The following is a 16,730-nucleotide window of genomic DNA, read 5'->3' as shown; positions in this document are numbered from 1 at the left end:
AGGTGCACACATAAAAACATGCTAGGACTTATTTTCATGATAGGTCTTATTTTGGGGGAAACAGTATCTAGCTTGGTTGATCTCAGAAAGCTAATTAGGATTGGATAGAAGATTACATGGAATCCCAGACCTTGTGGATTAGAAAATGAAAAGGAAGAAGACAATGCAAATCATTTCTCTTGTCTTGTTGCCAAGATAACAATTTGGTTATTCAATGTTGTTAACAAGTTAAATTTGACTTCAAGGATTATTTCCCTTTCCCTTTATATTCTCAGTATTATTTTTTTATTAAGAGTTTGAAAAAGATTAAAGTGAACAAGAACTAACACAAAGTAATAAACCAAAGAAGAGTAAAAAATAATTTTTTAAGACAAGACAATGAGAAAAAGTACAAAAAAGAATGGAGAAAAAATAGAAAGTAGTGACTTTCAATTTTCTTTGTAACAAATCGAAGTACAATTACAAAATTACCACATGGTAACAAAAAAAAGCTTTATTTTTTTCTATCATCTGTTTTTCTCCACTCGTCAAAGTCATAAATTATAAGAGCACTTGTTTTCTGTTTCATGCAAAAAAAATCTATCAGGTGTTTCTAGGCATCAATAAACGTAGCTTTGTATTTTCTCTTAACAAAGAAAGTCAGTTTTGCCATCTCTGCAAATTCCATCATCTTCACCAACCATGGCTCCATGGAAAGTAGTACCGAGTCTTTCTGTTTAAGTATATAATAATTTTGCTGCAGTTACCATATATACAAAAAAGACCCATGACTTTCCCCCAATATCTGTTCATCAATCTCTCAACCCTCCCCTCAACCCCCTGCAACCCCCGGTTTCAATTGAATATTTGTCTTTAAGATTTTCTAGTTCATGTATTTGCATCCAAAACTTTCTGGCTTTTTTTTTTATACACTCACCAAACATAATAAAATGATCCTTCCTGTTGTTCACACTGTTTCTTTTTATTCCCAAAGCAGTATTTAAGAGTATTTCAGTATTTCAGCAGTATTTCAGTCTTTAACTTGCTTTTCTCTTAAGACAGGGGTGTCAAACTTGATTCAATTGAGGGCCGAGTTAAGGTTGTGTTTGATCTTGTGGGCTGAGGTGGGCGTGACCAGGGTAGGTGTGGCCAACTTGATGTCACTCATATCAAGGGCGACTGTGGTGGCCCCAGTGCTCGGCTAGCAAAAATAGGCTCCTGATCTTCGTTTTCGGCTGCAACGGCCTCCTGCAGCCTTCTGCCAGTGAAAACGGAGCTCTGTTTTCATTGGCAGAGGGCTTCGGGAGACAGGGCCTAGGAGGGCCTGAGCAGCCCTCCCGAGTTTCGTTTTCACTGGCAGAGGCACCGCGGTACGGTCCTTTGCTATTTCCAGGGCGGCACCGCGGGCCAGATGTAAGCACTCCGTGGGCTGGATCCTGCCCCCGGGCCTTGAGTTTGACACCCCTGTCTTAAGACATTCATAGTAATATATTCTATTTGTAATGGAGAAAAAGACAAACATAGAGGAACTACCAATCTTACATCTTCATTCTAAATCAGCTTTTCCAACCGGGTACCCTTTAACTGCTTCAGATGTCAACACCTATAATTCTCAGCGAGCATGGCTAAAAGTGAGAAGTAACCTTGAAGCATATCTGGAGGACAAGAAGCTTCTAAAATCTGTGATCTTCTATCAGCTAGCAGTTCCACTGCAGTGTCCCTGAAGCAATCAGGCAGTAAACTCACAGCTCTCTTATGATATTGAAGTGCAACAGCTGGCATGCTTTTATTTCAGATTTTTAAATTTGTACCACAATAAATCTTGGAACTAGCTGGCATCTGGAATAGAGAGAGAAAAAAGAGCCAATTGTCGGTTTCTTGTAAATACAAATGTCTCTTCAACGTACGATGACAATTGAGCCCAAAATGTATGTTGCCAAGTGAGGCATTTCTTCAGTGAATTTCGCCCCATTTTATGACTTTTCTTGACTTTTCAGTTGTTAAGTGAATCACTGCCCTTGTTAAGTGGGTAATCTGGTTGTTAAGTGAATCTGGCTTCCCAATTGATTTTGCTTGTCAAAAGATTACAGTGAGCCCAGGATGCTACGACCGTCATAAATATGAATCAGTTGTCAAGCATCTGAATTTTGATCACGTGACCTTGAGGAGGCTACAGTGGTTGTAAATGTGAAAAATGGTCATAGGTCACTTTTTTCACGGCCACTAAATGAACTGTTGCAAGATGAGGACTACCTGTAATATGCTGCATTTTGAAGAATTGAAAGAAATACCTTAAATACTAAGCACAATATATATATATATAAAGTCATCTGTTCAGAGGGAATAAGCTACCCAGTTGGTTGTCTCCAAATAGTCCACCAATGCTTTTCTTTCATAAATTAAAGTAATCTTGGGAATTAGCAGGCTATGTTAAAAAATGCCTACCTTGTTTTCCCCAAAATATAACCTACCCTGAAAGTCCTAGATTGATTTTTACATGTGCACTCAATATAAGCCCTACCCCCAAAATAAGCCCTAATTAAGATCCTGCCCACTCTAGAGTGCACGAATAAAGCCATTAAGCTAGGGTGGAGATGGGGTGTGTGTGGAGCTGCCCTACTACTTACCTTTGCACAGTTGTAGCCAGGCCTCACACAACCTGACACCTGCCTTGCCAGCCTATTTCTTCTACAGCCAACAAGGCTGCCAAGGCTTCCCTGAAGACCCCTCTGTACCTGATAACGAAGTCCACGTCAATCCAGAGCTCTGTTATCAGCTGCGGAAGCCTTCAGGAAAGTCTTGCTGGCTGCAGAAAAATTTCCTGAAGGCCTCTGACAACGAAAAGGAAGTCGAGGGGCGACGCGCACAAATGAGGTTAGTTAGTGGATGACATCCCCCTAAAATAAGACCTGGTGCCTTTTTTGGTGGCAAAAAATTATAAGACAGGGTCTTATTTTTGTGGAAACACAAAATTAATGGCTATTTTATATCATTGTTTACTTAACATTCTGCTTCAAAAGTGAGATTTTTCGTAATGACTTAGGTCCAGTTCTTGCCAAGATGGTTAAAGGAAGCCAATATTTGGATAGTGCTTCAATAGTCTGGAAGTTTTAATGTGAGACAGTGTTCAGTGGCATTGGAAGGAAGGGTAACAAAAAAGGCAAGATAAGTGGCTGCAAAAGTGTGATTAAATCTCGCCTCTTTTGTATATGCGATACATACATTAAGGAGAGGACTTTCAATTGCACTGCTATGATTTTTATAAGTTTTCCTATAGATGCTATTACAAGTGTTCCTTTAATGAAATATTAGCTAATGAAAATTACATGTTTAGAAGAAGGCTTCAGATTTTATTCTTCCCCAAACATCTAATTTTTTATATGCGGGACACTTTTAAATTGCTCTCTGAATGTTGCTTTTTGATATTGTATTCTTAATCGGATCAACTTGAAAAAGATGTTTATTCCTGGAAAAATACAGCTAGCCTTCAGAGTAATTACAAAATGATTGGTTTATTTTTGTTTAAAGCAACAGCTATACTGCATGGACAAGCACACTGTAATGACAGTACCAGTTTGATAGAAAATGAAGTGTGTGCAGTTGTTTGCTTGCTTACCCTGGTTGTCCTCTGGTTGGAAGCAAGATAAAGTTCTTGTGTTTAAGCTGACATGTAGTAGCCGGTGTTAAAAAGTAAGCAGAAAGGTTACTGAGGGATCCTTGGTGCTCTCTAAGCTTGGTTGCTTGCTTGCAGACATTTCATTACCCAATCTACATGATATCATTAGTGCTGTACTGATGATGCAGCGAAGTGCACGCTCACTGAACCGGTAGTTACACCGGTGGAATCCCACCCCTGCAGCTTTTGCTAGTATCTTCCCTTGTGCCAGAATTTAACGTAAGAATGAGATCCTGAAAAGGTCATTCTGAATGGATCTAGAAATTGAGAATGAGTGTGTGAGAAGTTATTAGTTTTGCTTCCATTATTAAAAGTTAAATTCTAACTCTGTGTGCAATAGTCAGGATAGTATTTTGTCCCTATGACATCATGCCCTTTAGTTTAAAGGCTTCCAATTTATGGTTCTTGTTATATTTGTCTCTCCTTGAAATTTTCCCATTTATTCTCAATTCTTGACCTTCAAGTTGTACAGTACATTCAGTTCTTAGTGAGGGTGGCGTTGTATTCTTAGGAGCCCTGGTGGCGCAGTGGTTAGAATGCAGTATTGCAGGCTGACTCTGCCCACAGCCAGGAGTTCGATCCTGACTGGCTCGAGGTTGGTGCAGCCTTCCATCCATCCAAGGTCGGTAAAATGAGGAGCCAGAATGTTTGGGGGCAATATACTGACTCTGTGAACCGGGGTCGCCAACCTTTTGGACCTCAGGGACCACCAAACTCATAATTTTAAATTCCGCGGACCAGAGACCCTGAGAAAATCCCCCCAAAAGTCTGTAGGAAAATTCCCCACTCCGTTTTCCTACCGATCATTCGTTCTTTATTTGGGATCACAGGATACTGTCTCCAGCTCTGTTTTCAGGGGGAGAGAGAGAGACTTTTGGCTTCATGCAAGGAAAGCAGCAGAAGTCTATTTTTCTCTCCCCCAAACTCTGCCAGAAATGAGTCTTTGTGAGATTTGTCGTGCCAGCGCAGCCTCTTGAAGCAGGATGCCTTGCAGAGTCCCAAAGACTCATTTCTGGTGGAGTTTGGGGGAGAGAAAGAAAGACTTTTGCTGCTTTCCTTGCGTGCAGCCAAAAGCAGAAGAAGAAAGAAGCGGAAAGAAGCAGCCCGGTAGCCAGGCGAGGTGTGTGGGGTGAGTGGGGCAAGTTCTCCCCCTCTGTCCTTTCCTCTCCTCCTCTCACTATCTCGTTTTCACAATGCAAGCGACACAAGCCTCGTGTTCCCATGGGCCACGTGGGCGGCGCAGCCTTGTGTTCCTGTGCAGCCTGGATTAATTGCTTTGGGGTGGCATTTCTGTGCAGACCACCAAAATTTTCTCATGGACCACCAGTGGTCCCTGGCCTACCAGTTGGTGACAACTGCTGTAAACAGCTTAGAGAGGGCTGTGAAGCGCTGTGAAGCGGTATATAGGTCTAAGTGCTATCGCTAGTGCTGCACTGTCCTGCTGAAATTCTTCTCTCGGCTTGATTTAAATCTTGCATTGCTGTAGTGCATTTAGTTTCGATTCCTCACGACTGTCTGGTGGAGAAAGCAGAGAAAGAAAGTAGACTAAGTTGTGTGTGTTGCGGGGGGAATCTGTCCCTATGGATGAGAATTTGCAAGTTGAAAGGAAGCAAAAGATTATTTGCTAAATGTTTTACAAGAGCTAATGAGTCATGGCCCATAGCTATGATACTCCACTGGGTTATAGCTTCCATGTTAATAAATAAAAGCAACCTAGTTGTAGGACACGTTTTAGTAAGGCATTTATTTTTGCAGTGTCTGTATAATGGATAAAGGAAACAGCCTGCATCAAAATACAACAGTTAGATTAACAGCTGCCTCCATAATACTGAGCAGATTTAATTACTTGTGGTAGCCCATCTGACAGGGCAATGTTTTATAGCATTCTACCATGACCGATTTTAAAAGAAAAAAATTGATAATGCTTAGTTTGCCTAATGTTGAACCTCACAGCTACACTGCCTGATCTTCCATTCCATTTTGTAATGCCCATATTGTTAACGCTAGTTCAGGTGTCTACCTTGGATGGTTTTGATGAATTGCAACATCATAAATAAATGCTAAGTAAGGGTTGTCTACTGAGCACAATCAAGCTTGTGGCACCAATGTTTTGGACTGGTTGTGAGTGGTATACTTTGCATAAATCTACGAATGGCGCATTTTACAAAATCCATCTTTGCTGTCTTTTGCCACACTATGGCAGAGATAGGGAATGCAGTATTGCAGGCTAATTCTTCTAATGTCCGACCAGTTAGGCAGTGTTGATCCTGACCGGCTCAAGGTTGAGCTCAGCCTTCCATCCCTCCGAGGTGGGTAAAAGGAGGAGCCAGATCGTTTGGAGGCAATATGTTGACTCTGTAAACCGGTTAGAGAGGGCCGTAAAGCACTGTGAAGCGGTATGTAAGTCTTAAGTGCTATTGCTATTACCTTCCCTGTTTTGGATGTTACGTCAGTACAGGTAGTTCTCGGTTTACAACAGTTTGTTTAGTGACCGGTTGAAGCAGAGGTGGTATTCAGCAGGTTCTGACCAGTTCTGGAGAACCGGTAGTGGAAATTTTGAGTAGTTCAGAGAACCGGCAAACACCATCTCTGACTGGAGATTTTACAGTCTCCTTCCCCTGCCACGCCCACCAAGCCACGCCCACAGAACCGGTAGTAAAAAAAATTGAATCCCAAGTGACAATGACACTGAAAAAAGGGAGTTATGACCATATTTTCAAACTTAACCACAACAACATCCCCAAAATTCAACCGCTTGGCAACTGGTTCATATTTATGATGGTTGCAGTGTCCCAGGGTCATGCGATCCCTGTGTGTGTGTGTGTGTGTGTGTGTGTGTGTGCGTGGTATTCGACCGGTTCTGCCCGGTTTTGGAGAGCCGGTAGGAGCACTGAGCAGCGGATACCGAATCAGTTCTCTCCACTGCTCTGATGGCTCTGCTGTTGGGCCCACCTGTGTTCCCATACTCACCTTTATCCACTAAATTTGAAGCGCAGCTGCTTTGCGCGGCACAGAATAGTGCCGCACGGCAGCTGCTGAAGTGCCCGAGAGATCGTGCAGGCTGGCAGGAAGCAAGGTAGAATGACTTTGCACCTACACAAATGCCTCTGCACATGCTCAAAGTGCACATTTGGCGCGTGCGTGCACACAAAATATGTGCATGCGCTCAAAGCTCACCCATCAAACCACGCCCATCGAACCAGTGTCAACGATATTTGAATCCCACCACTGGTGTGTGTGTGTGTGTGTGTGCGTGTGTGCGTGTGTGAAGAAATCTAACCTTTGATGTAGCTCTTACTTCCATTAAAGGAAGAAGTGGATTCATCTCTCACTATAATAGCATTTACAAACACATCTCTTAAAAAAAAGATAATAACAAAATGGCTACCATTTGACGTTGCGGAAGAAAAACAGACCACTTCGTTACATTATTGATGAAGCAGCAATTATTTCTCCTTTCCAGAAACGTAGATGTTTAGGTTTCACTGATTGGGGCCATGTAATGTATGCAGAATGCAATATATCCCACAATATCCCTTCATAATGCAGTGATTTCTCAGTTACGTAATTAAAATAAAGATACGTTGCTTGCTGGCTTACTTTAAAAGGTGGGATATAGAACAAAGAGGTAGAAGAATGAATGTGAATTACGTTTTGTATCAACTAAAAACCTTTGGTTAGTGAATAACATTTTTTTTATTAGAGTAACTATGCAGAAGAAGAGAAGCGAGAATTGCACTATCGAACATTGTATCTGTTTCTGATCTCTACATAATTAAAGGATTTTTTATTGTAAAGAACATTGAAGAAGTTGCGGTAAGAGATTGCAGCCTAAAGAAAGAAGCACAGTTAATGCTTGCATTATGCAGAGACAGGGAGGTTAAAGGGATGGATAACTATATAAATATTACAGTAGAATTTAAATTTTTGATAGAGGACTGATTTAAATTATCTGAATATGGGAGAACCTTGTAGTGGTAAGAAAATGAGATAATTCTGAAGAGAAGCTCAATAGAATATTTATGTGATTTAAATGACAGGAAGGCAAAAAAAAGTTTGGTTTGAGAAAGAATTAAATAAGACCTTCATTAAAACTATATATGCAGGGAATTTATATAGTGATAGTGTCCTGTATTATTAGTTCTCCCATGATAATTACCCAGAAACCTGATTGTTTTGAGATTATCACTATTTTATTTTCGCTAAGGCTATATTGACACTGAGAAATTCCTGAATTCAAATCTAATTTTCTCCATATTCTTTACTTCTGGAGTTTCCTTTCTGAAGTGTTCCTTAAGTAACAAAACAGATTTCTCTTTTTCCGCAATGCTATGCTATAATTGATTTATAGTATCCAATAAAGCTTAAACAGCCAATGTATTTTGGATTTGAAATAGAAACAAAATTTGGGGAAAGTAAGATTGTCTTAAATGTTCTTTATTCATTTTTTGTTATCCAAATTTAAGTGAAATATGATTAAGTCTAAATCATATTAAGACTAAATATTGTTAGACAAAACATGTATTGTTTAATTAGTACCAAAGGTACCATTTTATACATAAATTCATTGATGGTACAAATATAATGATGGGCACAATTCCTGATGTTTCCTTCTCCTTTGAATAGCTTTACATAGCACTCCTTAAGTGTACAATGTATCTCAGATTTTTAGCGCTTACCCAAAAGTGTTATTTGATTATTGTCTGCAAATAACCTTGAATACATTTACTGCAGAAATGTGACAAACATGCCCCATGACAGGCATATATATAGTAAGAAACATTGGACAGCTTTTTAAAAAAAGAGAGAGAGATACTGATGATGATAAAAGGCATTTTTATTATTTCATCTGAAACCCTCATTAGGTATTTTTAGCTCCTTACATTGGTTAGTCTTGAAATAAATCTTTTTCATAGAAGACACAAACAGTGGCACAAACATACGGATCAGCTGTGTGGAAGCCAAGAAAATAAAAGTACTTTGTACGGACAATCAGTAGGACAAAGTCACAACCATCTGTGGAACAGAGGAATATTATATATGACCGCCAGAAGTTCCAACAGCACTGAAAAAAAGTGGCTTATGACCATTTTTCACACTTATGACTGTTATTGTATCCCCATGGTCATGCGATTTATATTTGGATGCTTGGTAATTGATGTTCTAACCAAGACTTCCTGAGATCATAATTAAGCACACACTTAGTCCAAACAAAGCTATTACGTTCATTCCCAACCCGTAATGAGTCCCAAACAGTCTCTTGAGATAAGCACCCACCTTTATCTCCTTTGAATTGCTGCCAACAACTAAAGTGCGAAATTAACTGTAAAAAGCCAAACAAAATACAAAGTCCATACAGAGCTTCAAAGTTTAATCCGAACAGAATGAACAATTTTGCTTCTTGTAAAGGTTTCATCATCTTTGCCTGTCCTTTATGGGGGAGGCAATCACCTCCCAGCCTTACTCCCGAGTCACCCCTTTTGTTTCAGCTGCTCTCGCCTTCTGGCAGCACATGCGCACTGGGAACAGGCTCCCCTGGGTCCTCTTCCTCGCTGCTGCCAGAATCTGAAGGCTCCAGAGTCAGCACATAACTTCCAGGTGGTCCTGGGCCCATCTCTTATCGGATGCAGGACCCTCGTCCAAGTCCTTCCCAGACTCCCAGACTGGTCCCTGTTCTTCCCTGTCCGATTCTGTTGCCGTTTGCACAGGCTGCTGGCGAACCACAACAGCTGACTCACATTTATGACGACTGCAATGTCTTGGGTCCACATGATCCCCTTGTGCAACTTTCTGATGAGCAAAGTCAATGGGAAAACCAGATTCATTTAACGACCGTGTTTCTAATTTAACAACCGCAAGGATTCCCTTAACAACTGTGGCAGGAAAGCTCATAAAATGGGGTGACAATGGAAATATTATGTTCGTAAGTTGAGGACTGTCTGTAGGGGGAACCATCATGGCATTCGTGTAATGGCTCTAATTGATAGCAATTATTAGGTAGCAACTAGTAGAAGCATCTTGAACTTTGACAGCTATCAGCACCTTATTTGAGCATCAATCTTAGCAGCAACATTCAAAATGCATAAAACCTAATGCAGCATGAAAGTGAGCTTTCGAAATCACAAATATTTCTTGTCATCAATTATTTTTCAGAAAGTACCATTACTATTTGTTTAACATTGACTCTAAAGAGTGTACCAGTACAAGTGATCAGATTCCCTTGCTCTTGTGATGCTGTGAGTGGCCTAATAGTCTGCCAGGAGTGGATACCCCCGTCCACCCCACCCCCAAAACGAGTAGAAGATGGGTTATTTCCAAATTAGGTAGTTTAATGTTGAGGCCATGTCAGATGAAGTTGGTTACACATGCGCTGGTAATCAACAAATCTGTATTCGCAATCTACCCTTATTTAGGAAAAGTAAGTTTTTAATTTAGAACTAATTATGGACTTAATTGCCTTTCATGCTGTGGCACTGATGATGCGTGTGCAAAATGGCTATTCCTTAAATTAATAGGATCGACACTCCAGTTGCTCTTAAGATTTGTTTCTCACCTCTTTTACCTCAGAAAGCGGTGCGAGAGACGCAATTTGGTAACAGTTCATACCAAAACAGTAGGTAAAAACAAAAACTGAAGAAAAAAAATAAGCACAAACCTTAAAGATGGAGCCGTTTGGTGAGTTGTTTGTGACTGCAGAATGAGCCACAACATTCAGAAACTTTTCAGAATGCTCTAGGGTAATCATGTACACAGCAGAGTCTCCATTAACACTTCCGTACTCTTGTAATAAAATATGCATGCTTAGAGATGTTCCAGATTATAGCTGCTTAAAAGGCTAATTCTAAAAAAGGAATGTAAAAGGTTGGATGGGAGTAATTGTAAAACTTAAAACTGAGCATGTTTCATGCTTCCAGGCCTTCACCATAACGCCATATCATAGCTCTCCAAATTTTCATGGAACACTACTCATTACTAGAAATGTATTTTGAGATAGTTGATGCTCTCATTTTTGGAGACCTGATATATCTTGTGAACCGAGGATGTTGCTTTTCTGTGGCACTTGATCATTACTGAGATAGACTGACAGAAGACTTACTGAGTTTCTCTCAGAGAAGCTTCTTCAGTATTGCGGAGTAATCAATATCTGAAAAGAGTGTCCAAGTTTTCCAAGGAAAGTCTGAAATCATTGGTTTAAAGCAGGGGTCACCAAATTTGGCAGCTTTTTAAGACTTGTGGACTTCAACTCTCAGAATTCTCCAGCCACCCATGCTGAGGAAATCTGAGAGTTGAAGCCTAAAAGTCTTAAAGTTGCCAAGTTTGGAGACCCCTGGTTTAAAGCATGGCTAAGCAGGTCAACAGCATCAAAGTCGCAGGAACAAATGGGCACGATTAAAATATGTATTGCATCACGCAAACCAAAAAGGAACGGGGTTTCAATCACTTTGGTTGTGCCCACCATTTTGTCAATGTTGATACACCAAAGATGCTGCTGAATATTTCTCAAGTGAGCAAAAGCATACCAGCCAAGTTGCTTGCAAAGAACAGTGGTTGGTCTAGAATTCTGGGAGTTGAAGTCCATACATCTTAAAGTTGCCATGTTGAGAAATATTGGTCTATCTCAGGGGTGTCGAACTCATGTCACAGCAGTGTCACGTGATATATTGGGACTTCCCCCCCCTTCACAGGCCAGGAGTTTGACAGCCCTGGTTTATCAAACCAAATGTTACTGTGTGAAGCATAATGTTTACAAGTTGGATTACTCTCTGAGAGTAAAGTGCATGTCATTTACTAAACTGGCAAAGGTAAAGTCATTCTGAGCCATTTATTATAGCTTTATCCCAGAGAAGACAGTTTGTGAGATATAGCCACCTGATCTATCCAAGAATTTATTGAAAAAAACTAAGATTTCAAATATGGCTTGAGAAGATAGTTATGTCTTCCAAAGCAAAATAGAATAGAGATTCTACTGTATGCAGGGTTGCTGATCTGTTTATCAGTATAGCAATAACAAGAAGGACTTCTACTAGCAGAAACCCTAGCAGAAATTCTCATTTTATGCAATTATTGTAGACAAAGGGTCTTCAAACGTGGCAAGTTTAAGACTTGTAGACTTCAACTCCCAGAATTCCTGAGCTAACATGATTGGAGTAAGAATTCTGGGAGTTGAAGTCCACAAGTTAAGCTGTCAGGCTTAACAAAAGAGTTAAGCAAGAGAAGTCAACAGGTTAGAGGATCCATTTACAGCAAAAACATATTTAATGTATTCCACAGTGACAAGATTAGATGATTGGAAGATTGTGCTATGATGACTTTACAGTGGATTTTGTGGTCCATCAGAAACTGCAGAAGGACCTGTTCTAGTGGCCTCAGCTGGCAGAGGGGATATTGGTACTTGTAATCCTGAAGGGCCACAATGCTTAAACCTCCTGTCGAAATGTCTGTGCTACAAAATAGAAGGAAAGAAGAGATTTTGGAGATTTATTGAGTTGTATTTAATTTTGCTTTTTAAAAAAAAAACTTTGGGAGCATTGTTGTTCTGTATTAGGGCTGTCAAACTCCCAGCCCATGGGCCGGATGCATCATGTACTGGCTAAAGCCACACCCGATATGTCACATGATGGCACCATGATGACGTGACTTTGACACCCCTGTTCAATAAAGATGAAGGGATGGTGTTCTTTCTTTTTCTTTTTTCCTTTCTGCGTAATTCCACCTTTTTGTGAGATGTGTTGGCACATCTTAATCAGAGAACACCTGAGCCATAATTAAATATTTGAGTTTGTCATCTGGCTTTGAGAAGCTGTTTGAAAAGGAGCCAACATGGTCATTTTGACAGAAAGTGAAATGGCCTTTGCAGGATCTTTTGCTCTGGATCTGAATCAGCAACGTCCTCTTTTTATGATGACTACTGAGAAGTTTCCAGGCACCATTAAATGATATCAGATAATTATTAGTATAGCAAAGCTAGGAATCAAACTGAGATAGAAGAATGTATGTATTTTGTTAGTGAAATGTTATTGAAAACGTATTTTGAACGTGGAAAGAGAATCAGAATATATTAATTAAAATCTTTTATTTTGTTGTTTTGATGATAAGTTGATTTGAATGCGAATTTATTTTTCTTCTAACATGAACCATTAAGGTAACTGATCTTTGTATGTACGTGTGTGAGAGAGAATATCAATATGCATGTTTATTTCTATCTGATTTATATCACAAGTGGATATAATAAAATCATATTTGAGTTGTCAGAACCTTTTAGTTGAAGAATATTTTATTTTGAATATATAGTTGAAAATAGCAAAAAGACTGATCCTCAGAAATGTTGGGGATGATCCTGGAACTTGAATAATTTAAGCTCAAGAATAAAGTTTCCCACCCTGGCAATTTTAAGACATTGGGAGTTGCCCAAATTTGCCAACCAGCTCTAGAACTTTCTGCCTCTTGTCATCTAATAAGCATGTTGTTCAGTTGCTTAGTCATGTCCATCTCTTCATGACCCATAGACTACAACATGCCAGGCCCACCTTTACTCCACTGTCTCACAGAGTTTGCCCAAATTCACGTTCATTGCATCAGTGGCACTATCTAACCATCTTATCTTCTGTGGTCCCCTTCTCCTTTTGCCTTCAATCTTTCTCAATATCGGATCTTTTTCCAATGAGTGCCTTCTCCTCATTTGGTGGCTCCGGGTTTTGCATTTGTCTTTTCAAAGGTTGACTTTTTAGGGCTAATAAGCATGAAAAGTCCCTAAATATTTTTTTGCAACACTAGTTTGGTAGAACGGGGACAGCAGACTCTGGTTACAATCGCAACAATATTATTAAGTTCTAATTGCTCATCTGCCATATATATTATATTTCCTCGTGCTTTCTGTTTTGTGAGGGTTTTTTTTTTTTTCATTTAAACCATTTCATTTACACTCGCTGTACATGTGAGCGTGTGTAGACCATTTTGCTTTATGCTTAGGTTTTAGTGATTTTCAGATTCTTTTTCCCAGATTTATAATTCTAGGAATAAAATACTGGCTCTGCTCCATGTAGCAATTAAGGTTCATTAGCAGAACTGTGTGGTACAGATGGCCAAAGCATACTATGTCTGCTCCCATCTGTTTCTTAGCCAGGCATGTCCGTTCTATTAACAGTCATGAGCTGTGAAATTCACCCCATTTATATCACTCTTCTATCATATCTTCTTTGTCCTATCAATCACTTTGATTTATTCCCTATCCCAACATGCATTCCTTTCCCTCTTCTTCTTGCTCACACAGTATCAGTGATATCCTCAGGACCAAATATGTCTCTCAATCCATATAATTTCCAGAGGTCTGCCAACATGGTTCTTTATTCTTCCTGACCCTTCTTTGATTTTAAACTGGCCTTAGCTCTGTAAAAGATCTTGCAATAGATGTAGTTCAGCTACCACTAGTTAAAAAGAGTGATCCGCTGATATGGTCAAGATTCTCTTTGTCGATACATTAGAACAACATCAATGGGTAAACTGCTAATCGCTTGTGGTTCCTTTAGCTTGTGCTAGAATAAAGAATTGGATTTTTCCAAAATGTTCAGTGATGATTATGATATGCTATATTTTGAATAAAAGCAGTCTTTTGTGAGTTCCTATTTCTAGGCATGTTCAACCTCAGCAATGAATAATCCTGTTGACTGGGATTTAAGGAAATGGTTTTCCTTACATACTTGGCAGCCAAGAGATTGGGGAATGTCCCAGAGATGCTTTTTGTTAAAAGCAACTGGACTTTCTAGGGTTTCTTTTTTCTTTAAAAATGTTTCACTTCTCATCCAAGAAGCTTCTTCAGTTCTGAAGAAAATCCAGTTGCCTTTTGGAAAGGCAGCCATGGGTTAAGCATGACCTGGATGAGTAAGAATCTCCATGGAGATTGGTGAATGCGGTTTTCTAAAATAATATGATTGTGATGAACTAGGTAGAGAGTCCTTATAAATCATAGGATTCGTGCATTCCCAATTTAGACAACCCCATCCTTAGAACTTGTTTTCTTTAAAGATAGATTTTTTTTTTAAATTACAATATTATCTTTTAGGAAAATCAGTTTGGAATTGCTGATACTCCCTTCTACTTTTGGTGAAATAGGCTTCCGTTTTGGATAGTTGAAACATCTTTATAAATCCATTGGGAATCCAATGCAGAAGCCGCTTATAAAGAGAGGCGCTGGCAGTTGTAAACTACATAGTATCCAAGTTTAAAAGTAGTGGGAATTGTGGTTTACAAGCCATAATTTGAGCAAAGTTGCCTCATAAATACTATCTGGGTTCTGAAAGCCTCATGGGGCTCTTTAAAGTTGTGTTCCATATTGTAAGACAGTCATGCAGTATTTAGTCCAGTTTTTGTACCTGTCACAACCCCAGTCTGAATTTCAATTTGAATCTTAATTAGGATCCACCCTCTCCTCTTTTAGTCAGAGTGGCTGCATTGAAGATTATTTTCTTATTCTCATAGGAAGAAGAAGCATGAAAATGTTTATGAAAAACATTTAAATTGATAGGAAAATATCAGTTGCCTTCACTTGGATAAAGATGAATTAGAGTCAGTCAGCATTCCTCATAAAAATACAGCTCCAAAACATGCAGATCTTGTCCTTCAGAACATAAATAACCCTCAGTAGATATTCTAGGGGAAATTAATGTGTTGTGAGAGAAGCCAAAGATTGCAGACAGGCAGAAAAAAGACCTTTGCTCTTTTCTGGTGAAAAAGTATCCAGGCTGACTGGTGGAGCTTTCCATCAAAATGGAGACAGACTCAAGGGTTTAAATGCCTGAGGAGACATAGCCGAGCTCACTTCTGTTTGATTAAAAACACTCTCTGGATGTGTTTGTGTAGATGTGTCATTGTGTTCAGATGGGAAGGGCTCTGTCTTTGCGCCTCCAGCACAGAAGGGCCTATCTCTGTGTTTCAGCTCTCACCTCCTCCCTTGTAAGCAAGTCTAAGACTTCTTTCTGTAAGGTTGAATTGATATCTGGAGGAGATGTGGGATTTGAGATCCACAAAGCATCTGATTGCTTTTACATTCAGATCCTAAAACATTCTTCTCCTTGGGCCAAATCCTTTGCCTTCGCAACAGTGATGAGGGACTTCACTCTTGTGGATGAACCGTAATTGCTAAACATTTGTGTCTGCCTGACTAGGGAGAATTTTGTACCATCAATCTCCAGGAATTCCTATTCTAAAATATAGTTGGTATTTTTTTTTTCTCAACAGAAGGAAGTCCCTCTGCACTTAACTGCAGGTGGGAGTGTGTGGATGAATATGAGAACTTCATCATCATAAAGAAGTGATACTGCTCTTTTTGGAGGGTTGTTTTGCTTCTTTTTTTTAAAGTGCACAGCATTACAACTCATTATTGTTCCCAAAATATTGCAAAATTGAAATTATTGGCAAACTTCCTTCCTTCCTTCCTTCCTTCCTTCCTTCCTTCCTTCCTTCCTTCCTTCCTTCCTTCCTTCCTGTCTTTTGGGTCTTGTAAAATTGAAATTCTTGGCAAAGTAACTTCCTTCCTTCCTTCCTTCCTTCCTTCCTTCCTTCCTTCCTTCCTTCCTTCATTCCTTCCTTCCTTTCTTCCTTCCTTCCTTCCTACCTACCTTCCTTCCTGTCTTTTGGGTCTTGTAAAAATTGAAATTCTTGGCAAAGTAACTTCCTTCCTTCCTTCCTTCCTTCCTTCCTTCCTTCCTTCCTTCCTTCCTTCCTTCCTTCCTTCCTTCCTTCCTGTCTTTTGGGTCTTGTAAAAATTGAAATTCTTGGCAAAATAACTTCCTTCCTTCCTTCCTATCTTTTCAGTCTTTGTAAAATCCACCAAAAACCTTTGAAATTGAATATCTTAAATATCTTGAATATAACTTAAATATCTCACCTTCCCCATTCCCTCTTCTGGATGTTTTTGCACCATTTCAGGCAGATCTATTAATGTACTCCTATGCTTGTTGCATACATGACAAGTGTCTTAACAGTAGTCATTTGTCCTGGCTTGCCCAGGTTTTCAAAAAACAAAGCTGCATGGCTGCTCTACTAAGATCCTGATGCAGTATTAGCCCTGTGATTTATT

The 16,730-nt window shown here is 39.6% G+C and overlaps 1 protein-coding gene across 2 annotated transcripts in view; it reads left to right on the top strand.

The window, feature by feature from the left end:
* Window positions 1–16,730, top strand: part of ASCC1 (activating signal cointegrator 1 complex subunit 1) — a 105,065-nt gene that overhangs the window by 70,267 nt on the left and 18,068 nt on the right. The window lies entirely within an intron of this gene.

Source organism: Pseudonaja textilis, chromosome 4 (genome assembly GCF_049901715.1).
Source record: "Pseudonaja textilis isolate UNSWEBS1 chromosome 4, rPseTex1.2, whole genome shotgun sequence".
NCBI classification, from domain to species: Eukaryota; Metazoa; Chordata; class Lepidosauria; order Squamata; family Elapidae; genus Pseudonaja; species Pseudonaja textilis.
The sequence above is the reverse complement of the archived record's forward strand: the minus strand, read 5'-3'. Positions and strand labels throughout refer to the sequence as shown.